Consider the following 26,868-nt stretch of genomic DNA (forward strand, 5'->3'; position numbering starts at 1 on the left):
CAGCAGCTGTAGATGCAACTGAGAGAGAGACTTCTTGGAAAGCCAGTGGGTAGAGGGAAAAATTATCTAACTCATGATTTCAAAGCTGAGTTGATGCAATTCTTTGAGGAGAAGCCTTCGTTCGAAGACCTTCTAAGTCTGAGTTACGGGCCCCCAACTCAGCGAGCTAGCACCCTGGGATTCCTTTACCAAGATACAGTTCACATTGTCTTGTAATTGCTTGTTTTCTTTATCTCCTTCAACTGAGTAGGAACCTTGATTCTTTTGCTGATCAATAAATCCCCAGGGCCTAGTACAGTCCTGGCTCGTAGTGGGTACTTAATAATTATTTCCTGATTGAATGGAGGAAGGAAGAGAAGCTCTGAAGGAGGGACACAGCTTTGCTGGTTCAGCTCTGTCTGCTGTCTGAGCCTGCGGTGGACGTTGTCCCTCCTATGTCGATAGAGGAGGTTGGCATAGACACTTTGCAGAGGCAGAGTGGAAGGATCAGGCTGCTTGATTATATAATGGCAATTTGCTGTCCTTACAAGTACAGAGTGCAATCCGTGGCCTCTGTGTTCTGATCTTTGTCTAGGAGAAGTGACGGCTGGCTATTTTTAGGCTCAGTCAAATTTGTTGTGACGCACAACAAACATGTATGAGCCAAATCTGAAGAAAACAAGGGACTGCATATCTGAAATTACTGAAATATTAAAAAATATAAAAATGCAAATGCCAGTGTGGTTAAGAACCTAAGGTCACATGGCCAGCTAGTGCGGGACATGGAGCTCCATCTGGCTCTCCTGACTCCAAGCGCGGTGCTATTTCCACTCCACCACTGACTCACAAGCCTTTTGTGGGAACATATGAAATATTCCTGCTTTGTCCATTGATATCTGAAAAGTATTCCAACAATTTTGGGTCACTTAATTGTTGTAGTTCCCACTTCTCTCCAAGGCAGCCTAATATCCACCATGATGGACACCTATAAGTTGTCTTAAAAGCTTTTAAGTTGCTTGCTTAAATTTGTAATAGCTATACATACTTGAACAGTTTTCAATCAATTCAGAAATGCGGAGATAAAAATTGTAAGTACTGCCCACCCACCCTCCTCACCATCTCCCAGAGTGTAACTCCAGTTAGCAGTCTGATGTGTACCACTCAGTCCTTTATATGTTCATAAATACACACAGCCACTTAAATATGTAAATGCATACGGACATGTATACAGGTTTTCTAACAAGAAAGAATGGGATCATTGTTATGGGTTTGAATTGTGTTCCGCCAAAATTCATATGCTGCACTCCTAACCCCCAATGCCTTAGAATGTGACCTTACTTGGAAACGAGGTTGCTGCAGATGTAATTAGTTAAGATGAAGTCATACTGGCGTAGGGTGGGCCCCTAATCCAATATGACTGGTGTCCTGATAAAAGGGGGAATTTGGACACAGAGATAAACACGCACACAGGGAGAACACCATGTGACGATGAAGGGAGAGACAGCGGTGTTGCATCATCCACAAGCCAAGGAACAAGGAACGATAAAAACTGCCAATAAACCATCAGAAGCTAGGACAGAGGCATGGAACATATTCTTCCTCACAGCGCTCTGAAGGAGCTAACTCCTGTGACCTCTTAGTCTTGCCTTCTGGCCTCCAGGACTGTGAGACAATAGATTTCCATTGTTCTAAGTCACCCAGTTCGTGGTACTTTGTTATGGCAGCCCTAGCAAACTAATACAGTCCTTATAAGCACGCTGTTCTGAAAATTGGTTTTGGACTCAAAACATAGACCCTGTACTTCTTTCTAAGTTAATATATGCATACATACAACATCTTTTCACTGGGCGCATGGAGTTCTATTCAGTGGCTGTTTGCCATCTGAAGTATTTGCATGCTTTTATTTTTTCAGTATTACTGTAATTAACACCATTATTCTTTTTTTCAATTGTGGTAAAATGCACATAACACAAAACTTGCTGCGTTAACCATTTTTAAGTATACAGCTCAGTAGTGTGAAGTGTATTCACATTGTTATGCAATCAATCTCCGGAACTCCTTTCATCTCGCAAACCTGTCATCCTACACCCATTCAACAACAACTCTCCATTGCCCCCTCCCCTCAGCCCATGGCAACTGCCTTTCTACTCTCTGTCTCTATGAATTTGAAGACTCTATGTTCCTCATATAAGTGGAATTGTACAGTATTTGTCTTTTGGTGACTGGCTTGTTTCACTGAGCATAATGTCATCAAGTTTCACCCATGCATTAGCATGTGTTAGAATTTCATTCCTTTTCAAGGCTGAGTAATATTCTATTCTATGTGTATACCACATTTAGTTTATCCATTCATCCATCCATGAATGGACACTTGTGTCATTTCTACCTTTTGGCTACTGTGAATAGTGCTGCTATGAACATGGGTGTACAAGCATATCTTTGAGACCATGCTTTCAATTCTTTTGGATATATACTCACAAGTAGAACTGCTGGGTCATATGGTAGTTCTATTTCAAATTTTTGAGGAACCATCATATTGTTTTCTACAGTGGCTGCACCATTTTACATTCCTACCAACTGTGCTCAGGGTTCCAATTTCTCCACATCCTTGCCAACATTTGTTATTTTCTGTTTGTGTTTTTTTAAATAATAGATATCCTAGTGGGTGTGAGGTGATATCTCATTGTGGTTTTGATTTGCATTGCCTTAATGATTAGTGATGTTGAGCATCTTTTCATGTACTTGTTGGCCATTTATATATCTTCTGTGGAGAAACGTCTCTTCAAGTCCTTTGCCCATTTTTAAATTGAGTTGTTTATTTTTTTATTGTTGAGTTGTAGCAGTTGTCTGGATATTAACCCTCTATCAGATATACGATTTGCGATTTTTTTCCCCATTTGATAGGTTGCCTTTTCACTCTGTTGACTGTCTCCTTTGATGAACATCATCCTTCTTATATCCTAAGACAAACGTATTTCTGTAGGATAGATTCTTGGGGTCGAATTACTAGTTCAACTTCCAGAAGTTGTGCCAATTTAGACTGTTACCAGAGTGTAAGGTAAGTGTATGACCGTTCCCCCATCTCTATTGTCAGCACTACATAAGAGATATATTTTAAAAATTGACACAGACATTTAAAAGTATATTTTTATACATAGCTACTCTGTTCTTCAAACAGTAAAAGCCTTTTCCATCACGGTTAGCTATTAAACAAACTTGAGACAAATCACGTTCCCTGGAACTTTAACATGCACATACAGAAAAAACTTATAATTCAGAAATAGGTTCTGCCCCAGCCCCAGGGTAAAAAGGAGCTTTTAGTTTATTTTTACTAAAAGCTCTATAATTAGTCCTTTTACCTCAAGTGATCTACTTTAATGAATGGTGCCATTTTACATATTGAGTAAATAAATCCACTCCAATTCATAGCTAGAAGAATTATAGGAGAAGCCACTATGCCAGAATGATTCAGCGTATGCCAAGGATTCAATCTCTCCGCCCAGGATTCTTCGCATTGCCCGCCCCACTGCACCACCACAGATCTCCAGCTCCAGGGGCTGGAGCTGATGAACGAAATGTCTGACACTGGGATGAAGGCTGATGATGCCCCACAGATTTGGTGGGAGCTGGGGAGCTGTGTCACTGTGAGAAAAGGACCTGGCTCAGGAGGATATTTAACTGTTGTTATACTTTTTAAAATATTAATTATAGGAAAAGAATCATGCTTTTAGGCTTTGGGACTAGACAAGGGACAGAGGCAATGAGCTTCTCCTCCTTAAATCAAAGCACCTGTGTACAGAAAGGCATTTGCCGTTCCTGCACCGACAGTAGGGAGGTTATACAGAGCCACGGTGCCCTTACATATTTCCTCTTTTTTCCCTGCTGGAACTTTCTGTACAGAGCACTTGTGATGGACAAACCACACTTGTGGACAAGCACCCATGCTCCTGTGTGGTTCCATGTTGGAACCCAAGGGTCTCACTGTTCCTAAGGTCCTCCATTGCAGGTTATTAAAAACCAGAGAAGGGGAGCCTGACGCTTCCATATGGCTTTTATTGGCTCTATTTGCTTGTAAAAGTATGTTTTCAATTACACTTAAAACATTTGATTCAAACAACTTTGGGAAAGTCAAGATGTATTGTTTTCTCTGCCCATATCACATACATTCGGGGTTTATCGGGCACTTAAGGTACAGTGCGCTGATGTCAAATGGCCAGTGACAGAACAGAGTCTTGGGAGGAAGGTGAAGAGTAATCTTCAGCTATAAATAATAAAAGAGTAACAAAAATCAGTGTTTATTACGGACTCGTTGTGAGCATGACAGATTACGGGCAAGACCATAAATGACAAAACTATATGTAAAACCCAAAGGAAAAAATGAGACTGCTTGGAATACAAGATCAAAACAGGAAATATTGGTTTGAGGTGAACCTCTTTTCCTCAGATAGAACTTTCTAGACTTTTTTTTAGCCAGCCATATCTAATTATTTTTCTTTGACAATAATGCAAAATTGGAAAGGGCTTTAAAACCACAGGCTCAATGGGGCTAAAGGGGACATTTTTGTTTTCCTCAGAGGAGTAATAACTTACAATAAATTCTTCATAGTTAGTATTAGCCTTTTGTGCAGGTCCCGGACAAAGGAATATTCCTTTATTGAATGTTGGTTAAACATTCATCTGTCCAGACAGAATGCATAGACGGAGTACTGGGCCAGGTTCCAAACAGGAGAAGGGAGGCTGCAGGGAGAAGTTAAATGGGGGTTATGACTAAGGTGCCATGAAAGCACCCCGCACCCCTACACGTGACCCTTGCTGGAACCTCAAGGGCCAGCCATGAGATCCAGCTCTGCATTAGCTCATCACGGATGAACCAGGGCAAGGTACCCTTGCCCATGAGTCATGTACCACCTGCAGAGCCACGGGGGGCTCCAGGGCCGAGCTGGCTACCACCAGGGAAGGGTGTCCACTTCCTGCTCTTGCTCTCCCTGCTCACCCTGCCATTGTCATCGTCCCCGCTTCCAGCCTGGGACTTTAGGGTGCATTATTATTCACCTGAGATGCTGGCTAAAAAATGCAGATTCCTGGCCCCAGCCATGAGATTCATTAGGGCTAGCTGGGGACACGGAATCATGAGGCAGGTAGATCCTGGATGGCGCTGTGACACACTCTGGGAACTCTGCCCAGGAGGAGGATGAGGGTCTGGCAGGTACTGAAATGCTCAGTCCTTGCTTGCTCTGATCACTAAGGGCTGCCTTAGACCTTTTCTTCCTGCCTAACACTCTCAGCTGCTAAAGATTTCTTGATTGACTTCTTTGACCAGACTTTTGACCACTCACTTTTCCTAGAACCCTGGCTGACCCTTGACTCTTGCTTTGTCTCTGATATCTGTGCTTCTCTGATTATCATTTGTGTATCCTTTATTCATTCTTTCATTCAACCAATATTGAGTACCTATGCTTGGTTTCAGGCTCTGTGCTGGGGAGCCACTGCTTAGTAAGACAGACTCAATTCAGGCCATCATGGGGTTTATAGACCAGTAGGAGAGACAGTCAGTTAATTAAACAGCTACGAGAGTGTGAGATGCCATAGATAGATGTTGGGGCAAAGTGAGAGCACATGTAGGGGCATTGAATCCAGTCCAGGGGTTCAAGGAAGGCTTCTGGGAATAGTTGGGAGGGGATGAGCAGGCAGACTCTCCCAGGCAGAAAGACAGACAGTGTGAATGAAAGCCCTGAAGGATAAGAGAGACCGCACTTTCAGAGAAAACTGTGACTATAGTGTAGAGTAAGGCTGGTGACAGCAGGTGGCATGGCAAGAAATGGAGTTGGAAAGAGAGGGGCAGGCTCAGACCCTGAAAGGCCTTGTAACTCCTGTGACGGGGGCCGGACTCTAATTTGAGAACCATGAAACACCTCTGAAGAATTTTAAACACGGCTGAGTCACAATCTGGTCTGCGCTGGAAAAGAAAGCCATAGCTGCAACGGTGATCTCAGAGTGAGTGCCCAGAAGGCAGGAGGCTGGGAGGAGGAGCCGCCAGGAAGCCTGTGAGGGAACAGACCCAGGCAGGGAGGGGCTCCTCCACTGTAACAGGAAGGGGGAGCAGAGGACAGGTGGCTTGCAGGGACGGTCAGCTGAGAATGTTTTTACAGAAATGTCCTGCCAGGGAGGAAAGAGTGAAGACATCTGGAATGTCCTTAGAGCACCTGACACAAGGAGAGTTTAGCACTGAGATAAATCCCGCAGTTGGGTGGTATGTAGGGTAAGCCAGGGGCTCAATCTCATCAGCCAAAGAATGACACTAGACATTTAGAGACATACCAAAACTATTATTTTTTTTTCAGATTGTATCTTTAAGATTTAAAACAAACAAAAAAAGACTGAAAAAATAAAAGATTAAAAAAAACACATTAAGAAGTCAGGAGCATACTGAGTCTTGCAAACAGGTGAACATACATGGAAGGGCTTGTGCCCTCTAAAGTCATCCGACCATATTAGATTGTGACAGATGTCAAGAAAGCAACATCTAAGAAAACAGAAAGCAGGACATCTGATCAACCTCAGGAGGTAGTAATGAATTTGTGTCATAAATCTTAGCGAGGACTCTCGGCGCATCTTCTGCTTTCTGAGCCACGTAGACCTTTTCCTCTGGAAAAGGAGTGGGGTCAGCTTTTCTAGGCACAAAGCTACACCATTTTCCTTTTTGTCCTAAAAGCAAGTGTAGAGGATTGGAAATGGCCACTCCAAAATATCCCTCTTTGGCAGTAGGATTATTTTGGGCTGGTTACTTTTAAAATCTGTAGACATGAGAGAAACTCTGAAAAGTAGAAGTTACCCTTTGTAAGAGACATCTACATTTGTGCCGGAAATCTCCATCTGTAAAGGTGTCTCCCTCTCTGTACCAGGAAGAGGGAGATGACCTTATCTCTAGAAACTCATCAATGCAGAAGGCAAGGACTTAAATCTGCATAATAACCTTACTCTTGTTTACGGTGCTTTTCTGGTCATCTCCCATAACTGACCCCACCACCCCCAACATCCTCCTTTGTCTTTAGCTGAGGATGGTATTTAAGATGAGAACCTCTGCCATTTTAGTGAGTTGCTCAGTTTTCCTGAGTCTCTCCCGTGTATACATGTTATAAAGCTTTGTTTGATTTTCTCCTGTTATTCTGTCTCATGTCAATTTAGTTCATAGTCTGGCCAGAAGGACCCAGAGTGGGTAGAGGAAATGTCTTCCTCCCCTTTGCAAGTTTAAACTGAGAGACCATCTTATGGCTTGAATGAGTAAGATCTGAAAAGAAAAACCCACTCAAGATCTCACTGAGAGGCCAAGCTCAGCCCCTTCTTTTGTCAGGAAGTTCTGACAACAGGACAGGCCTTCCACAGAGCTGCACGCCCAAGTGGATTTCTCCCACTCAGGCAGGACGCTGCATGGGGTCGGGCAGACTTGGAATGTGCCATTCTTTCTGCTAGGGATGTTTTTCCACTCCTGGCCTTCCAAAACGCGGAGTTCAAAGCTTCACCACCACTTTTTTATGCGGGAGCAAATTGACCACAACACTATTAGAAAAAGACATGAGTCAGGGTGTTTGGCTCTTTGTTTCTTTGTGGTGTTCTCTGGAAAGAAAGATTGTAAGGAAAGAAAAGTAGGAAAAGAGAGACTGACTTTCTCTGCATCTTTTCCTTGAGGGGTGTTTGCTTAAAAAATGATAACCCAAATCAGGCTATTACCGGGATTTATATTAAGCATTTCCAAGTTTTGAAACAGGAACAAAGTCCACTAGACCCTTGTGAGGTAAGCTTTCGTTTTACCCATTATGCAAGTAGAGAAACTGAATCAGGGAGCAGTGAGGGGATTTCCCAGGTCTCACTGCCCTTGATGACAAGAAAGCAGAAACTCCAGGTTTTGGATTCCAGGTAACCACTTTGATGGTGCTTTCATTGGAAGACGACAACCAAAAAGTTAATAATCTGTTATACTGCATGTTAGGGAGATGAGGTTTTCTAGCTTAACAGGAATTCCACTTCCTATGATTTATGTATATATATTTGTATGTGTCTGTGTGTGCATACACACTCACACATGTTAGAAGAGCCTCAACTTCCCTGAATCTTTAGGGAATGAGACATTTCAGGTAATTAAAATTTTCCCAATAGCTGATATTCTACATCCATAAGGATCAAAATATGCTTGTTTGGCTATGACTTAAAAATATACAATTTCATTAATTCTTAGACGATGCTACTAAGTATGTCAATATTCATATGCAGCTGTGATTCAGTCATTCCCTCAGCGGCTTCCTAAGGGTAGGAAACCATTTGTCTCCTCAGTGAATGTCAGCAGGCTTTGAAAATGATCCAGTGAGGGCTTCACACGCTGGCTCATGAACTTGAGCCCTAATGACCACTGTCTTTATTCTCGGAATACTTTTGACTTACTTCTTGTCCTCAGTTGTGTTCTATAAGGTTCAAGTTTTCAGAAACTGGAATTCTAGATAAATGAAAAGTTCCTTAAATACATTTTAATTCTACAACTCAACTAGGAATAATTTCATTTTTCTCCAGTGATTCAGAAGCTTTCATCCAACAAGCATTTACCGAAAGCAAAGGGCCTGACTGTCCCAGGGCCTCGGGATCTCTCAGCGTCTCAGGCTCATTCCTGGGACCTTCAGCATTCACTGTACCTTGTTGACAACAAAATTAAGAAGACTTCATAACAATTTTAGTTGACAGAATATCAGGTAAAAGATAGTTTACTGTTTTGTACATTTTTATATGTGTGTGGTGAAATTCTGAAAATATGTCTATTAAGGTGCTGACTTGTTATTTTTTGCCACCTAGGGAGTGAGGTTGAGCTTGAATCTATTACCTTCGACAGTCTTGAGTGAGTGCCTTTTGCTGGGTGGGGACAGGTGTGTCCTAAGGACACTGGCCCCAGGGAAGTCTCACCACACATTGATTAGCATGAAAATGCACAAAAAGTGGCCTCCCCTTTGAAGAAAAAGAAGTAAAGCGGTTCGCACACTCCCTGTGCATTTATGCTCCACGTGGCTTTTTACTGATTTCTATGCATTTCAGCTGCAAACCGCAGGTGCGGGTGGAGGAGACCCCGATGGCGTCTAGCACGGGGCTTCGAACGTGGCAGGTCCCCAACAGCTATTTGTGGAATAAATGAAAAAGTGAGGTTGAGACTGGAATCCTAAATAGACAAAATGAGTAACTGAACTTGAAGCACAAAACCTTTTAAAACTTTTATGGCCTTTCTTCCTTAGTCTCAATGAACTAAAATGCTTTCCCCTATAGCTGGCAATTCCTTTATTCTAACAATGGGCTTCTTAGAGCCATTTTTTTGAGGGAGCCTGAATTGAAAGGTTTCCTGATAATTAAGGCATGGCGATAAAAGGGTTAGGGCATTTTTATCAGGAAAATGGAATTCATGTAAGGTAGGTTTCTGATGTGTTGACACTGAATATTGTAGGGAGTATGCACATGGCTTACGAAGATATATTACTGCATCGAAATGCAGGGGCCAGGATGCATTCAGGATGCTGGCAGCCTCAATGGGAAGGCAGCACGCAACTCTGGAAGCCCACAGGATGAGCTAAGACCTTAGATGAGACACCCAGGACAGCCATCTTTTTCCTGTTGATGTCACAGCTGCCCTGACATGGTGTGCATTGTGCATCGCCATGGTGAGGGGAGGGGGGCGGCCCGGCACTGGGGATTCATGCAATCACAGAAATTCCCTCCTTTGGGAACGAGTGGGGAGACTGAAGTAGTGCCATTGAGTGCAAGCAGACAAACAAATAACAACAACAACAACAACACACACACAAAACCAACCCTCCTACCCTCCCAAAACCAAAAGACCAGAAACATTATTCAGTCCATTAACAGCCCATACTGTCACCACAATGAGCTCATAGTGGCACCCTGGAGTGGGAGACGGGGCTCCAGCAAATGGACCACGAGGCAGAGGTCCTTGGTGCCCCTGTCTGCAATAGGAAAAAAGCAACATGCCAAGTTTCTACTCCCCTAAATGCTCACTATCCTGGCACTGAAGGAAGCATTCAATAACCTATAGTCACTATTACCAAACAGCTTTTACTGAGCACCTTCTGAGTGCCAGACACTTCCTCACATATCATCTTACTTAACATTCACGACAATCCTGAGAGGCAGACTTATTGCAAAACAGAGGAAGGGAAGACTCTGAATCTCCCTGTCTTGCCCAGCGTGGCTGCGTTGCTAGGGGGCAGAAGTTTGGGACTTGACCTCGTGACTTCTTACGCTAAATTCAGTGCTTTCATTCACACACGACAGTGGCTTCTCATAGAGGATTTAGGAGCTTAATTTTTTCCCCATAAATGGCATGCATTTTGGCATTAATTAAAAGGAGGACTCTAAAATACCCTTTAAAAATTACAGGCAGGTTTAAAATGGATTTGTGTTCTTTAAAATCATAAAGTATACAGACGACAACCTACCCAACGATTCCTGCTGATCGTCAGTGGCATTTCCTGTGTGGTTGATCCTTCCGCCACTGCAGATTTGCTTGTCCAGAGACTAGTAATAGGACGTTGGGAATGATTCTTTGGGAAAAAAATGTCAGTGACGTACCAGTTACAGAGGAGGGCTCAGGAATCTGATCTCCTGGTTTCTCATCCCGGTTCCTTTACTTATAGCCATGTGACTCGGAGGCAGTTACTTAACCTCCCTCACACGGTTTCCTGTCTTATAGGACAAGTGATCAGGAGAAAATAAAATAAGATTAAAAAAAGGTTTCAGCATTCTGCTTGGCACAGAGTAAAACTTCAATATACACTAACTGCTATCATTGTTGGATTCTATCTTCTTGAAAAGCACATTCTCAATCACTGAACCTGGTTTACTAAGCAACCCTTATAGGTCATTCCACTTTCCTTTGATGCAGTTTCTCACTTATGCTGTCAGGATGTTCTAGACCATTCCTGGGTGTGATACTGTGAAGGTTCAGCCTAGATTAGTAGAAAGAAGAGGACTTCAGGAATGGGATGATCCAGGTTCATATTCCAGCTCCAATACTCACTGTCTAAATGATGTTGTGAAATTTACTTAATCTTTCTAAACCTCTACTGCCTCATGTGTACAATGTACATAAAATCCTTCTCTAATTCAAATGAAGGAGTATAGAAAATTCATGTCAAACTGTAAAATTTCTCTACAAAGGTTAATTAGTATTATCATCACTATCTTCATGTTTAAAATTTCACAAATGAAGATGCTTACTAACACTCTTGCTGATGTGGTGATAGTGAATTCTATTTCATAAAAACAAGATTTTGCTTTTCTCCAGTGTTCTTGCTCTGTTGAAAAGGAGTTATGGATTCTTTCTTTAGCCACTGGCTCCTGTCTGCAGATGAGAATTTTATTTACATGTATTCAAATGTGATTTCAACACATGGTGATTCTTTTATGACTAAATATAAAAAATTTACAAGTTAAATGTTATTGCTATCTTTACCATTTACTCAAAAGCTTGTTATGCTACAATCTGTAAATATTTTACAAGGCAGGGGAAAACATACACCCATAATTATTTCTCGATGTTGTCTGGCTCATGACAGCTGGGTAAATTCTTTTATTTTATTTTAAAAAAAGTTTTCATTGAAGGTTTTTCCAGTCACTCCAAATAAACTTTGCTGTGAATGGAAAAGATACAGCTGACTGCCCAGGCTCCTTGAGTGGCCTTCTGCCCTGTCCCACTGCTCACTGAGTCAGAAGGAAGGCATGCGGCGTGGCTGACCTCCGAGGTCCTCAGACTTCGCCTGTAAACTGAGAGACTCGCTCTGGTTTCTTTTCTGAAGGCTTATTAGTAAGTCAGAATCTAATCTGCATCCAGACTGTGTGGCCACTTTGCTCTCGGGTTGGCCAGGCACAGGATTTTACTGCAGGGTTGGCCTGTTGGTATAATGATTCCTGAAGGGACGTCGGGAAGCAGCAAGTGCCAGGGGCACATCATTGTCAAATTCCAAAGGAGTATGACCTTCCCTGACCCGCTGGTGGAGGGTGTAGCCGCCTTCAGAGCGCTTCAGAATGTTCACTAGCAACAGACACCAAACGCCCTGGGAAAATCTATGCTAAAGAACAACCTTCCTTCAGAAAGCGGTGGAGTTGCAGGGGGAGAGCACAGCAAAAAACTTTCTCTGCAGAAATGGTCATATGGAAAACTGAAGCAATCCTAGGTCTCCTCAAGTATTTAAAACACACTTTTCCCCAAAAAGGGAAAAGAGAAGAGATTGTGATGAGTAATAGAACTTTCTTTTTCAGAGGCTCAGTTCAAACCATTCCTCATCTCATTTTGTTTGTATGGGTATGAAGGACCAAGGTAGTGACATAGCGCCATGCTGCGTGAGGTTAAACCACTAGAAAAAGAGCTAATACCATGCGTACTCTCTTATTAAGATCATGCATGTAGGGGAGAGGACTTCCTTACGATGACATAACCACCAGAGGCAGCGGCAGACCTGGTAGTCAAGCAACGCAAGGACCACAACGTTCAGCGAACACTCCTGCAGCAATGGCATTCGCCTGGGATACCAAAAAGCGTGTCTTACTCAGTTTTTTCAAGAGTTTATATTCTCATCAAGGGATATAAGACATAGGACATGAAAACTTAAATATTCTGTGTTGTCCAAATATAGTAGCCACTAGCAACATGTGGCTATTTAATTTCAGATTTAAAGAGATTGCAGTAAAATTAAATAATTCAGTACCTCAGTCACACTAGCCACACTTCAAGTGCTCAGCAGCCACATATGGCTGACAGTCCATATCAGACAGGTCACATTTCCATCACGGCAGAAAGTTCTAGTAGACAACCCTGACTTCAATACAGTGCACAGGTAACACGTAACTGTCACTTATAGGAACTTTGTCAGCTGAGAACAAGGAAGGATTAACGCAGGCTGTGATACTTAGGAAGACTGACAGAACCTTGAATTACGGTGTTTTGACAAGTGAAAAGGATAATGGGGGACATTCAGTAGAGAAAAGAATGTTTGGGGGAATAAAACCCATCTGGCTTAGTCAAACTCTTATTACCGACTGGAGAGGGAGGAAGATGGAAGGATGGACTGGGGTGAGAGAGGAGACGGACGTGACTCTTAAGCTAAGGTGTTTCTTCTGTTTGAAAGTGCCACTGAATATTTCTGAGCAGAGTACTGCCAGTCCCGGGACAGTGGGACCACCCAGCAAATAATTTTCCCTTATGTATTTTCGTATCTGGAAGGCCAATATTTCATATAAGCATACCAATGGGAGTTCATCCTGTGCCAGAGTTGAGACTAGTAACGCTGTACGTGTGTGTATGTGTGTGTGAATCAATTTAGGTAAATTGTGTCTTCTTGGAACAACCTATGAGGACAGAGAAAAGCATATTCAGAGGCTACTCATTCACCATCACTGCATTTTATTCCATCTCTTTTTTTCTTTCCTCCTTTTCACATTTATTAAGCTCTTATTATTGAGGTGCAGAGATGAACAAGACGTGAATCCTTTTACAAGGAGCTCACAGCCTTGCACATAAGATGAGCCAGTGCCATTACAGAGTGGACCGGCCACGACAAGGCTGTGCACAGGGCACAAGGGAGCAGGGAGGAGCTGCACAACACAGCCTGGGGCAGGCGGCTGCAGGCACGTCTTCTCAGGGCAGGAGACAGGGGATCTGAATCTCGGAGCAGCAGCACAAATTAACTCAGTAGATTAAGTGGAGAATACCACACGCAGAGAGGGAAGATCAAGCACGAAAGCGAAAAATAGAGCAGAAGGTGATCATATGGAAAGAACTAGACCTTGTTGCCCCTTTTGTCTTCGGCACAACACAACGGTGGGCTCAAGGCCTATTTATTTCTACCTCACTGCAGGTTAAGCAGCAGGTGTTGACAACATGGACATTTTTCTAGGTGGCTCACATGGCTTGGGGGAATCATGTAAGTTGTCCTGATGCTCAACACCTGGCTGTGGATTATAGTAACAGTACCGCCAGAGAGGATGGTCTGTGAGCCCCAGGCAGGTCTGGGTAAGGGGCCTTTGTCCCAGTCTATTTCTCCTATAATCATGGGAATGTCTACTTCCTTAGGAATGACATGCTAGGTTCTCACTCTCTTTCCCAGACTGATGCCAAGCAATTTGTGATTGCTTGGGGAGAATTTACGGAGAAACCTTAGCCCTTACAAATTACCCTAGGGAGAAATGATGGCTTTTTTTCTTTTTTCTAGTTACATGACCCTTACTTTTTTGGCTCTAAAATGACAGCATGCTTTTAGGAAAAAAATACGAAAAAGAAAAAGAAATTAAAGTTACAGTATTAAACAAGAAACAGAGCCAGTCGGCAGTGTCCAGGAAAGGAGCCACTGGAATTCTCTCCCTTTCCTCATGAATCAGAGGCACTGTTGTAGGGAGTAGATGGTTTTCTCCTTTTTGTGAGGCGACATCATGGGAGGCAGCGTGGAGGAGCGGGAGGACCAGGGGCTTTGCAGTGTGACCTCAGTGGGGGCACCTCTGGCTCTGCCACCTCCTAGCGCTGTGACCTCGGCCGAGTCGCTTGACCAAGCAGAGGCTCAGTTTTCCTCTCTTTAAATCAGGAATGATAATACCGCTGTGTAAGGTTGATAACGGGAATAGAGATAATGAGACTGCACAAAGTCTGGTCCTGTTAGACACTTAATAAGTAATATCTATTATTATAACTAGTCATGGTGAGTTTGCGTTTCTCCCTTGGAGGACTGTGAACTCCTCATTCTCTTAAAAGAGATAGGCTCCACTCTGCTGCTTTTGGATCTGAGCCTCCAGGCATTATCTTCGTGAAGGGGAAAGAGAATTCCCAGAGGAAGACCCTAAGAGAAATAGGGGATCTGATGGGGTGGGAGGTCTGAGTGACACAGAGAAACCAAACAACCCCCAGTGTAGCAAGATATAGTGGAATATCAGTAAGTGTGTTCCTGTTACCAGAATGAGCTCCCTGTTGACGGTGAGAAAGTAAATGCTCAAGGAAGATATCTGGCTAATGACCTCAGTTAATTAATGGTGATTAAGGTGAAACAGAATTATCAGCTCAGAGATTGTTGAGCTAATTCACGGAATTATCTAGGCTCCTTGTTTACTGGACTTATTGCTTACTGTTGGCCATTTCAGTATTTATATCACAAAATTCACTCAGTGGGAAAGAGAGAAGGAAGAGACTCTCCCTCCCTCCCTCCCATCTGTCTGTCTATCTGTCTACCTATCTAGAACTTGGAAAGTTCTTAAATCATTCTGGTGTTTCTGCTATTATCATTATAAAGAACTAAGCCACGGAACCAAGACAAGTTCATCTGCTTGTTTTGCTTCTTTTTCATCTGGGTTTGGAAACCACCCTGGGATTGTTTCTTATTTTATGGGTTGACATAGCCCATGATTGACACCGACACTCAGTGTGTATCACACAATAACTAGCAACACTGTCCCGGCGGATCTTAAAATAACGCAGCAGGACAGTGATTCCTGAACTGTTCTCAAGCCGTTCTGCAGAACACCAGTCCCGAGGGATGCTCTCAGGCTGGGAAGATTGGTCATCAAGTAAGTTTAGGACACACTATTTACTGTAAATCTTTTGAAGGATGAAAATATACATAGCATATCAAGGTCTTTGTGAAGTCTCACGGTGAATAACATTGATCATATTGTTTAAGTGTTTTAAAAATTTATTTGATCGTAGAAACTACTTCTGCATAAACAACTATTAATATCCCCAAAAAACTGTTTTTGAAACACTTTGGAAAACGTTAAAGAAACAGCGTTCAGAGATTTTACACAATGTAATAGTCATTATTAAAAATATAACCTTTCTCCAGTTAAAACAGATTTTTTAAATCACAACACCTTTTTTTGTGTGTGGGGAATTGTCTTTTGACTGGTGTCAAAAATGGACAGGTGAGCATATAGGCCTTTTGAGACTCTTAAGCCATAACTTACTGTTTCTTTTCCCCTTCCTACTTACCCTTGACCTTGTCTGGCCCTTTGAGACTGGAATTGTCCTCTGTATTCTAAGAAATAAATATGCTCTTTCACATCGTTGAAGGCTATGTGCTTATTTGGAATTTTACTCCATTTTGACTTGGTTCTGTATAAATACCATGCGCCATTCCCAGGTGGTGTGAGCAGGATCCATTCACTATACTAAAGAACAGTAACAACGTGTGCTTGAGTAGCCACGTTCTGTAAAATACTCCGCAAGACCTCAAGTGTCTCCAAATGGTAAAGAGAGTGGTTATTTGAGAATTGTTCTTCTTTTTAAGATAAAAAAATTAAGGCAGAGAGATGATCAATGACTTGTCCAAGGTCCCAGAAAGAGTCAGGGTGTTTTTGAGATTGAAACACTGAAGATTTTCTGGAATGGTGGAGTCTCAGGCCCCATGAAAACTAACTTCACAGCTTCATCTCTATTGACATCAGAGGCAGCCTTAGAGAGACTATTGCTCTACTTCCCTGTGAATGTCATAATTTTTACAAAGTAAGCAGCCCTTCTCTGGTTTGTCAGGATATTTTTTATCGTCCTAATTGATCCTATATCCCCCAAAGGGTTCTGAATTATGCAAGTGTCTCAAGTCTTAACAAGCCATCCCCACACAGCTGTGCAATGGAAACGTTCAATGGAAAGGTATTCCCTTCGGTCTAGGCAAGGCCCTGGCTGCTCCCCGGAGAGACCTGCACCCAGGAGTGCAGGTTCTGAGCCATCTTGGTTGGAGAAGCCTGTTTGGCCCATTACCACCTCCTTCTTTCTCCCCGCTCCCCTCCCCCTCCCCTGATGACAGGAGGGTCTGGTCATGGCAGGGCACCAGCACCTCCCTTTTAAACTTGAGATCTGCCCGGCTCTCCACCCTCTCTGCACTTGTCTCTCACTGACCCCCAGCTGCCAGGGTTTGTTTATTACTGAGATGAGCATTTTGTCTTGGCTGGTGGTGGCCTTGGAAAGAACATTTTCTAGATTGCTTTGGTTTTCTTTCAAATAAAGTTCTACAAGCCTGGACATTTCTGGTGTTGCTGAAATGCAGGTGATTTATTCCTAGAGGCTTAAAATGGAATTTTTTTCAAAAAAGAAAACCAACAATGTGATACACTCCTTTGGTACATTTTAGCCACTGGTTGCAAAGGACACCTTGCTCCGCCTTTTATAAGAAAAATTTAAATCTACAGGCCCCCTCTGGGAACAAGTCAGTTTTCTATTCAGAGACACAGCTTCCTGGCTCCCTCTACTGGCCACCAACCTCCCTCCCCATCCATCTGAACAGTGGATTGGCACAGACTGGGAGCAAGACTGGGAAGTCCATGTGTCGTTAAACTAGGAATTGTGGATCCAACCGCATATTTTTGCTGCAGATCCCTTTTCTTCCCTCATTCTTCCAACCTCAACAATCTTGGCCACCTAAGCCACAAATTCTTAGCTCCACCTAGTGTCTCCCTTCATGCACTTCTTGGCCTTGTCTTGTGTCTGCCTTTTAAAAAGAGGCCACTTGTTTGGATTTATAGCACTGATGGATACCATGATCCCTGGACTTTAAGACTGGACAAGTGCTAAGTAGGGCTCTTTAAAGAAATGTAATCATATACTCTGTCATCACTTTGAATTTATGAACCAAGTTTAGGTTTATCTTTAAAGCGCACGTGGCATGATAGCTGGAGGAACATGCTACATGGGATGATAGCTGACAGAACATCTCCCGGCTGCCCCAGGACAATGCCCTTCAACCAGCTCTTAAGAGTCACTGTCCTCCGGTTGAACAGAAGGCAGCTGAGCCTTAGCCATTCCGCGGCTAGGTAGAGAAATTTCTGCATAAACCAGACACAGTTGCCCTAGTACATGAAGCCTTAATTATGGAGGCCATCGGCCCCGACTTTCAGAAGAACAGCTGTTTTATCTAGTTAACAGGGACTGGAAAAGCTCCCCAACAGGCTGGATACATTTTATTTCCTGGAGAAGCCAACAGCTGACACCCACACCCAGGCCTATTCAGTTAGGGTTGGAAAAGTAGCACATGAAGTGATTAATTGTCGTTAATCTCAGCACATCAAATGATGTTAATGCCTAAATATCCTGTGGTGTAAACACATCAATAGAGAGCTTAAGAGAGGCAGTTTTCAAAAAAGACTTACTTAAAAGAATGTTTTCACAATGATGCTTAGTCATAGACTATGTAAATTTCAACATACAATAAACTGATTTCAGAAACACAATGACTCTTTCACAGATGTGCAAACAACTGTCAGGGATGCTTTAGAGGATGGGGAGGCAGCATCTGGGGTAACATCTGTCCATTTACTCAGGGGAACCGTTTTCAGAAACAACATAAGAACGTTCTTTTCTACCTTCATCATTTTCTATATTGGAGTAGCTTTACGTACTACCAAAGATTGTATTGTTATCTCAGCAGAGAACATTTTGATGATGTGACATCCATGGAGTTAGTAGGCTGGGTCAGAGTCAAGTCTAAAATGAGGTCAAATAAGGCTCTTTTCCCAGCTGAAGCCCAGTCGATGGTTAAGAAGAGTTTTAATAGAGGTAATGCTCAAAAAGCTCTCACCCACGTGAGCCAGTCCTCAAATGGTGTTGTAGTCGAAGAAGCCTGACCCAAATAGGATTTCATCTCCCAAACATTTGAGACGGTCTTGGTCCAGACAGTCTTACTAAAGGTCTCTTCTCCAGCACCTCAAAACTCCCTGCAGTTTCTCCCTCTTCAGTTTCAGAGGAATGAGCCTCTAGCTGCACCACCCGTCTCTACATGCTTGCCCTCTGGATGACCCTTCCCTTCTGTCACAATACATCTCAAGCCTACACCCCTCAACCAGTATGTCCCTCAAGTTTTCTCTGATTGCGCATTACGCATATTCTGCCTTTTCTCTCATTAGAGACCTAGGAAGGTTCAAGGTGGTTATACTGGCAACACATTGTCTACTGGGTAGAAGCAGAGGAAGTCTATACCGTAAACCATCACAAAGTAATACATGTATTCTGTCACATTGACATGGGATCTAGATTTTAAGCCTGCTCTAAAAGATAGTATAATTTCTAGAATTCGGGTAAACGTGGGAAGGACTAGTGAAAGCATGGCAGGAAGGGAAATGGCTTAGCCTTTGACAAGGCTGCATGAACTCTCCCCAGTTCCTAAATCAAGGGGGGAGCCTTAGATTTGATATATCTGAGATGCGAGTCTATAAGTCCCTATGGACTCCTTACAAGGGTCTGTAGGGAAGGAGTTAATAAAAATGGGTATTTTATAGTTAGCTTTTCCCCCCATTCACTCACTCATTCAACACAGATTTTACCCAGCAGCAACTACATAATAGGTCTTGGAATGGAGAAAAACATACGAGGTCCCTGTGATGGTGACAATGGGTGATGTCACTTCTCACAAGGGTTTGTGTCAAGATTTCCTAGATGTTCTGTCGCACAGGTACTGCTGCAGCCCAAAACCTCTACCAGGTTATGGTTTCTGAGAACCCTCCATGTTAAGTTCCAAGCGAATTCTTAAAATAGTCAGAGACATCTTAGAGACACACTGGATGGGGAGCACACAGTATAGTCACTCCAGGTAGGGCGCTGATCTGGACAGCTTGGCTCCAGCCCTGGTTCTGCTATACACATCTAGGTGACCCTGGGCAAGATGTTAACCTCTCTGAACTTTTCTCATATGTAAAATTAACTTTAGCTAAAATTAGCTCCAAGGATCCTTCCAGCATTTATATTCTGTGATTCTCTAAGTTTCTAAATCCCTAAAATGTTAGAATAGGGGCTAGATAAATAAAAATGCTTAGAAACTTCATGTCAGAGAGTCTGTTGGAGGCAAGTCACGATTTTAAACTACCTTTCTTCTAGGTATATGAACTAAGGTTTAGAAAATGCAAAGCCTTTTTATGTGTTGGAGGGAAAATTGACATCCTGCTTAAGGAAGTAATGAGAAAAGCCACAAGTATGAGTGGTACTCCAGAGACTTGATCTATAAGAACTGAAAAGAGATTTCCTCCAGTGAAAGAAGAAACGGGGTACACAGAGGGGCCCTGATGGCACCTGCAGATGCTGTGCTGAAGGAGAGGGGGACAGCTTTTGTTTTCCACGAAGGACAATGGAAGGGAGCCCAAAATTAATAGAGGAGATTGAAGGTGAGCCATCAGTGTGTTTTAATATTTTACATAATCAGCTATGTGTGCTGTGCGTGGCTACACTGAGAAGTTAGAATTCATTATGATTTTAGCTGATTACTCTGTAATCAGTCTTTGGGAACATTTCTGTTTAAGTCACTTCAGTTCGACTCGATGCAATTCCAGTGGCTTTGTGGATTTGCACACAGAGGGCCCCCAGATTACAGACATTCCGACCTTGTGTGACTCCCTCTAACCCCCTTCCTGCAAATCTATTTGCTTGAGGAAAGACTATAAAGAACCTCCTTGCTCCAACAGCAAACATGGTTACCAAGCAATAGTGGAATGTCTGATCAGCGGCTTCTCTCGGTCATGCTAGACGTGGTTAATTCTCTCTCCCACTCTTCCCTCTGTCTCTCTGGCAAGGGGAAGGATAGCAGAGTTCTAACCTAGTACCATGGGGTGTAAACTGTGTTGACGGCTGCCAGGCCACTGGAAGATCTTTTCTACTATATCCTTAGCATTTTGCAACAATTTGTAAGCTGGTCCTTTTTCTTTTTAATTTCCAGATGCTTTGGGTAGTAAGAGGTCCTTTCCATACGATGCTAAAGTGAAAGATTCTCTAAATTCCAAAGGGCATTTGTTCTGCCCTTCTCTTCCTCCTCTCCTCTCCTTGTTTCTTTTCACTCAATAGTTAGAACAATACGCCTCTCAGAAGATGGCTAGAAGTAGTCTCAAGACCTGTACCAAATTAAGCATCTGCATGGGTATGGAGGCCTGGTGGAGGAGAAGGAAGCCCAGGCAGGCAGGAGCCCGGGTTCTCGGCGGGTGACCTGCAGGAGCACTCACTCTGTCAGCTGCCATACCAAAGTGGTGACCACGCATAGGAAGGAGCAAATTACTGCTTTTAACTTCTGAATTGCAAATAATTACCCAACATTGGACCCTCTGGGAGAGCTAGGGGTGGATTTGTTGATGTGAAAGACTCATTAGTTAAAATATGTTCTGAGGGTTTTTATACTCATAATATAGCTTTTGAAATTATAACTGGCAAAGTCCTGCGGGTTTGAATGTTCAGGCCTGTGGGTTCAGGCAGAGCTGAAATCGCTTTGGTCTTTGGGTCTGAGCTGTTCTCTCCTGGTACAGAAGGGCCCAGCAGAGATGGCTCCTCACTTATTAGTGGAAAGACCCTCATTGATTTAAGAAAAAAACAAGAGCAGATATGGATCTTTGCTCTGCCACATGTCCTCATATTCCACATAAATAAGGGCAAGAAGAAGTGGTGTCTGTAACAGAGATTCCGACCTTCCTCTGCTAGCAGGACCCTTCCTAGAGGCACTTCCCCCAGGCTCCCTCTCAAGTCTACCCATCTCACTCTCCGCTCCTCGATCTGCGTTTCACAGATGGAAATCAGACGGGATATACTTTCTGATCACGGGAAGAATACGGCTTTACAAGTTTCAGAATAGCAGAAAATCTAAACTGTGTGTTTCCCTGGGTGTAGCAGGCCCTCAAGATCCGCACCCTCTCGTGTCCCCGGGGAAGGGCAGCCGCTCACCTTTAGAAATAGTCAAGGAACTGTTCAAAGCCTGCTGAAAGGGTGTTGGATACGTCCAGGATGAACCCAATCCAGGGGCAGCTATACAGGGGCATAAAGAGGAGATTCACACTGTGTCTCCACATCCTGTGCCAAGGGCGACGCTGGGGTAACGAAATGAGCCCCACCACCGACTCTTCCAAAAACTTAGTAGGGAAGTGTCATCTTGCCTGATGTGCACCCTAAGTGGAAAGAATCACTTTAAGCGTCTGGTGAAGGCCTCTGGGAAAGTGAGATCATGAGCAATCGAGGATGATCTCACCCCGTTATTTAGGGGGTTGAACTCGACGGCACATGGGGCAGGCAGTTACTGTTAAATGGTTCGTAGCTTGTGGAGCGGGTTAACTGCCAGCAAAAGCAGAGGCCGAGCCTGGAAGAACTCTCTTCATCCCCAAACTTAGGAAGGACAGGGAGCCCCTTTACACTGGGAGCACTTTCTTTTCTCCCGGAAAAGATAACTTCCCTCGAGGGGTCCGGGCGAATGAGACAGTGCATCTTCTCCGTGGTGGCGATGAGCACGGGTCCAGCACCCCCATAAGGATGAACCACCGTGGACACACCACACAGCCCTCGGCCGCGTCCATAGCCATGCTCTCGCCACGGCTGATCACCCACGTATACCAGCTGGGGAGCAAGCGTCTGCACTGTGGCTCGAGATAAAAGGTATTTGACTATGCTCAGGTCACATATTATCTTGGCCAATAGTAATTTTATATTGTTTTCTTAAATGAAAACTGCACTCCTCGTAATAATCTTTTTCCAATAAAGCAAAACTTCACACGACAGAAAGCTTTACATATAAATATTTCACTGACATAGTAGCAGTGAGTGCCCTCTAAGCCAAACAAAAATTTGAAATATTTTTATTATTTCTTTTGATACATAAACAATGAGGAGAAAGGGTTTGGAAGACCCTCAGTTAAACTTCTAATGATTGTACTTTCTTTAATAGCAAAGTAGTTTTCCCAGCCCTGGAGAGTTTTCACTCTTCAAGTGATACAATATAAACAAACCAAAAAAAAAAAAAAAAGAAAAGTGAAACTTTTCCTGTCTTACTTCAGGAACCTCAGGGCTGAAATCATGGTGTGGTTTCCTGACCGCCCGCTTTGGTTCGCAGCCCTAAGCGGTCTTGTGCAATTCCCCAGAGGAAACATTTGAAGAGGGTTTTTCTCCCACATGAGAGAGCTGCATCCCACACAGCCCACAGATTTCCACGGCAAACATCATGGCCCCAGCGTCTGGTTCCACACAAGGAGCTGTGGAGTTTGTTTTTTCTTTCACAGGTGCACAACACTCATTCACAGACCCCAGAAACAGGACCATATCCATCTTTAACAGTGAGGGTAGTTTAAATACTGGAGAACTCTGTGAGACCCAGGTGCCAGTCAGGTCGATTTTAATTTACCAGATGAGGGAAGAGAGAGTGGCAGGCAGGGTTTAAATTCCCAGAGCCTCCGAGCTGATCTTTCTTCACAACTATCTGGTGTACACAGAAGTAGTGTATAATCTGGCCTGTATTCTTCTCTTACTGTGAAACATAGTGAAACGCTCTATGTTTAGGTGTGTGTATAGAAATTCATGAAGTTCTTTTATACACTTTCTTAGTTCCAACACAATTCTCATTTTAGGACGTCTTGAAAAGACAGCTTTGTGAGAGCACATTCTGCCCCGGCTTGTAAATTTGGATGTGTTCTTTCCTATCTACCGGCCACCTGATTCCCATCCTGTGCAAAGGGCACCCGTTCACATCATTTTTTCCAAGCGCTCAAACCTGGAAAGATATTTCTTAAAGGACTCACAGAAGCTGTCTTGGGGGTTTGGAAAACATTGCAAAATTGTTAGCAGACCTTTTCACTGTGCTATTTTAAGGAAACTAATTGTGTTCTTTTAAAGTACATTTTTGACAATGGGACAAAGTTTTCCTTGCCCCCACTGATATGTGAAATATTTACAATGAAAAACGTCAGTAAAATACCCCAAAGAGATACATTGTAACCTCAGTAACAGTCAGCAACAGGGGAAAAGTGATTTAAAAAGAGAAAAGGTTTCTGCAATATTTATGCTGCTGTTTCTGCCCAAAATGAACTTTTATTTTACCGTTCAAACAGAAGTTTGTTTTCCAACCAGTTGCTAGTTAAAGGAGCAGCTGATCTGGCATCCGTAAGAATCAGCTCTAACCCAACCGTCAGCGTGTTGACCAGAGGAAACGCGTCCCCGCAGCAACCCCCGGAGGTCAGACGCCTGCAGAGCTGTGATCTTACCTTGAGCACGTTAAGGTCCAGGAGAGAGGCTCGGCTCCCACAGGAGAGGACCGGGAGAGGACTCGGATCCGCCGCTGGTAACATGCACTTGGCTTTTATGGGCAGGTGGGAGGAGCCGCTCCTCGCGGTAGGTGGGCAGGAGGGCGGGCGGGCGCGCAGCCCCGGGAGGAGCGGACCGGTTTCTCTCGGGAGGGCGGGGAGGGCGCGCGGGAGCCCGAGGAGGGGAGAGGCGGGAGGGTGGGGTGCAGGGGCGCAGGACCGAGTGCAAATGGGAGAGGGAGGGGGACAGAGAAGGAAAGAGGAGGCCGAGGAGACGTGGAGACAGGATGTAGACCACTGATGGGGAGAGAATGAATGGGAGACACAGACAAGATGTGGAAGGCGAGGGGAATTGGGTTATTTTCCTTTTTTGTATGACATCTTTTTGAGGGGGGAGTTGTGGGTGACTGTTATTGCTGAAGGTGTTTTCTGTGACTCTGGAAAGCTAAATAACGGTTCAGGAAGACTGCGGGCTCCTAAGCCAGGCGCAGGAGGGAACGCTAGGCGTGGGCGCAGCACAGCCGCGCCCGGTGGGCCCTGAGCCGGCGGCAGCGGGGCGACCCCCTAGGTGTCCCCTCCATGTGCCCCCAGCGACCCCGCGCATCCCCCCCATCCTCCCACGCTTCCCTCCCCCGCGGCCCTGCCGCAGCCCCACGCATCCTCTCACGCAGTTCCCCTGCGGCCCCGCGCATCCTCCCACTCATCCACCCCTACCGCCGCCCCGCGCATCCCCCCACGCATGCCCCCCCACAATGCGGCCCCGCGCATCCCCCCCTACATCCCTCCCCCCGCGGCCCCGCGTATTCCCCCCCGCATCCCCCGCCCCGCGGCCCCACGTGCCCCCTCGCGGGTAGGGCCCGCCCCCCCCCTCCCTCCGGCCCTGCTTAGTGCGCTGCCGCAGCGGGCAGCATCCAGAGGCCCCTCTCGAGACTTCTGCAGCATTAAGGTAAATCCGGCGAAGGTTGGGGAGGATCAGGAGATTGGCTTGTGGAGAAAGGAACCTCAAAGCCAGCCTGGCCCTCCAACGTCTGCTTATGTAACAGGATTTCGGGGCTCTCTGCCCTCTGGTTATTTTCGGTATTTTAAAAACTCTCATTCCTAACAATTGGAAAACGTTTTGGTGCCATAGCGCTCTCTCTCTGTGTCTTAAACATTAAGAGAGGATTCTTGGTTGAATCAACAAGCGACTGAAGGATCAGGCTGAAATTCTTAAGAAATACATTCAGAGAAAGAAAAACAAGCTCCTTTAGCTGCTGAGTGGTGACTCACTTCCTAGCCGTCGCTTGATTTTTGCCACCAAAGGAATTAAAGCATTTTAAAAGACAGAACCTGAGCCTTGGGGATGGGAGTACCGACAGCTGGAAGAGAGGGCAGGGGCATGGGTGGGTGGGCTGGGAAGAATAAGGGAACTGACTTTTACTGAATATATTTATATTGCACTATATAACTATACATACATATATGAAACTCGATTCAGTGCTCACCACAGCCTTATGAGGTATGGAGAACGTCCATAATTATAAAAAAGGATTTTAAAGAAATCCGTTAAGAAAATACCCAATAGTGGCATTTGTATAATCATAATACTGGCTGCCATATGTGCTCAGTTTACACTGGACCTAGTTTTACATATTCATATTTCCATCTGCCAGCCTCTGGAGTCCAAAACCTCAATTGCTTCCTTGTAACTACGTTTATTCTCAGTTGGATGCACCTGGGAGTCAACAAGGGTCAACCACATGTGCCCGGGGTATGAGGGAGATGAGTGATGTATGAGATGAAAAATTTAAGATCTTTATCATAAACACGAATTTGACATTAGAAGAATTATGCAAATGTTACTCCTGATGTTTTGTGACATTGTCTTAATATTTGCAATTTTTCATCTCTATGTCACCTATTCAAATTATATTCAGTAACTTTTTGGCTGCAAGGAAGTTATAGCTAGTGGTTAATTAACAGAAAGTAAGTGCTCAATAGATGCGTATAGTCTGACTAATTGAATCAATGACAGTACTGAGCACTGACACAGAGAGAATGGCCAGTATTTATTAGTTTAATGAATGAATAAAAGAATTAATGAATGCTTATAAAGATGAAACTTCACATTAATGTGCCTGCCCATTTACTGGTTGGTTTTACTCTCTGCTCACTCTCCATAACTCAGTTTTCCTCTTTCCAAACATTATGTTTGTATTTTGAGGATGTGGCCAAATCAGTTAAATGAAGTCTATGAAGTGAATAACCCTTGTTACTGGACTTGGATATAGGACTACACTGACTATTCTGGGGCCAGCCCCTGAAATCAGATGTGATTTTACAGGCAGGCTACCACTTCTGGCACTTTTTAATTTATCAGAGAAATGTGTTCTGGGCAAACTAAACAGGACCCAATTCGAGGAGTGTCTGGGTGATAAACATGTTAGTAGAGATCCTCATAGGATCGCAGCAAATCGTCTTCTCAGTTCTGATTTAATGCTTCCCAAGCATTCCAGCTCCATCACATAGTTATGAAAAAGAGAAACAGAAAAGGCAAGAAAGTACACTCAAAGGGAAAGCAGTGGACGGCTGTGTTTTTCTTCTCTTTCCTCCTGCACTCCCTCCTTTCAAGTCTGAATATCCAGCCAACGAAACAAAGGAGCTCCTTTTATTTCGTTTGGATGGTGTTAATGATTAGTTCATTTCTCCAGTTCACACTTGCCTGAATCTGATTCAGTAGCAGATCTGGACAGCGAGTCAGGAATCCAGGAATGCAATCTCTTTGCTGACTTCTTAGCCTGCCCTTCCAGAGTCTCTCAGAAGGTGACTGAGGTCTGAAATGACCTAGTTTGGTCTTCTGCG

At 43.9% G+C, this 26,868-nt stretch overlaps 1 protein-coding gene and 1 long non-coding RNA gene across 8 annotated transcripts in view; one reads left to right on the forward strand and one right to left on the reverse strand.

Moving 5' to 3' along the window:
• Positions 1 to 24,257, reverse strand: part of COL8A1 (collagen type VIII alpha 1 chain) — a 138,173-nt gene extending 113,916 nt beyond the window's left edge. The window contains exon 1 of one of the 2 annotated variants that reach the window (XM_070582090.1): positions 23,989 to 24,257. The gene's annotated coding sequence lies outside the window, so the exon portion shown is untranslated. The remainder of the gene's footprint in view (positions 1 to 23,988) is intronic. The other variant, XM_070582089.1, reaches the window with a different exon arrangement.
• LOC103551414 (uncharacterized) overlaps positions 23,754 to 26,868 on the forward strand; it is a 327,409-nt gene continuing 324,294 nt past the window's right edge. For 4 of the 6 annotated variants that reach the window (XR_011528997.1, XR_011528999.1, XR_011529000.1 and 1 more), the window contains exon 1: positions 24,891 to 24,973. This is a non-coding gene — a long non-coding RNA (uncharacterized lncRNA). Of the gene's footprint in view, positions 24,066 to 24,890; positions 24,974 to 26,868 lie in introns of those variants that run through there. The other 2 variants (XR_011529001.1, XR_011529002.1) reach the window with 2 other exon arrangements.

This window comes from Equus przewalskii, chromosome 18 (genome assembly GCF_037783145.1).
Source record: "Equus przewalskii isolate Varuska chromosome 18, EquPr2, whole genome shotgun sequence".
Taxonomy (NCBI): Eukaryota; Metazoa; Chordata; class Mammalia; order Perissodactyla; family Equidae; genus Equus; species Equus przewalskii.